At 45.0% G+C, this 989-nt stretch overlaps 1 pseudogene; it reads right to left on the bottom strand.

The window, feature by feature from the left end:
- Window positions 1-217: 217 nt before the first annotated feature.
- LOC141372918 (large ribosomal subunit protein eL21-like) lies at window positions 218-691 on the bottom strand (annotated as a pseudogene).
- Between the last annotated feature and the right edge of the window lie 298 nt (window positions 692-989).

Raw genomic sequence — 989 nt, forward strand, 5'->3', positions numbered from 1 at the left:
TCTGTCAGTCCAAATGTTGAATCCACAGAAATCATTTTAAAAGTGACACCTTTCAGGGAGCCCATGGAACAAGGAACTTATGGGGATGGTGGTGGGGGGAGGGGCATAAGGGGTGAGGAGCTGGGGAGAAGAGTGTTAACCTTTTGCTGGTTCCTTTTTTTTTTAAACAGTCTTGAGTTTTTTTGTTTTTGTTTTTGTTTTTTTTTTTTTACATTTATCATGCCATCAATTCATAAGGAATGGGTTCCAGCAGCTCAGGCTCCCCCAAAGTGTGCTTCTCTGGGTGGGGCAGGCTGATGCTTCCATTGACCCTAAGTAGCTTTCTCTTTGGCTTCCTTTTTCTGATCATTTTCCTTCATGCGCTTCAGGAAGCAGTCTCGGCCCTTTGAGTGCTTAATATGCTCAATACTTGCATTAATTCTCCTGGCAAGAATCTTGCCCTTAACTTGTTTGTTTACAACACTGCCAACAGCATGCTGGGTAATACGGTAGACTCTTCCAGTTTTGCCATGGTAACATTTGCGGGGCATTCCTTCTTGAACAGTGCCCATTCCCTTGATGTCCACAATATCACCTTTCTTATAGATTCACATGTATGTGGCCAAAGGAACAACTCCATGTTTCCTAAAAGGCCGGGAGACCATAGAGCGGGTTCCTCTCCTCTTCCCCTTTGTGTTGGTCATTTTGGCAAATTACTGGAAGATGGCGGTTGCGGCCGAAAGGCCCTTTTGCTGATTCTAAGGCCACCTGGGGCTGTTCTGTATGGCTGTTGTCTGTGAGGAGGAAAACATCACCCGGATTCTTCTTACCTCATGAGTTTCTGTTCATGAAACAAGAAGAATGATTCCAACTCTGAGAACCGACTTTACCCCTCAGGCGCTATGTTAGGAATTGGGCACTAAATCTTGTTTCTCCATCTACTGTGCATGCGCGCAGTCTCTTATGCCTGGAATAAATTAGCAGCACTCCTGTCTTTACTCAGTGTCCAA

The sequence above is a fragment of the Callorhinus ursinus genome, unplaced genomic scaffold (genome assembly GCF_003265705.2).
Source record: "Callorhinus ursinus isolate GAN/ISIS: 27379988/994484 unplaced genomic scaffold, GSC_fseal_2.0 scaffold6, whole genome shotgun sequence".
In the NCBI taxonomy this organism is placed as follows: Eukaryota; Metazoa; Chordata; class Mammalia; order Carnivora; family Otariidae; genus Callorhinus; species Callorhinus ursinus.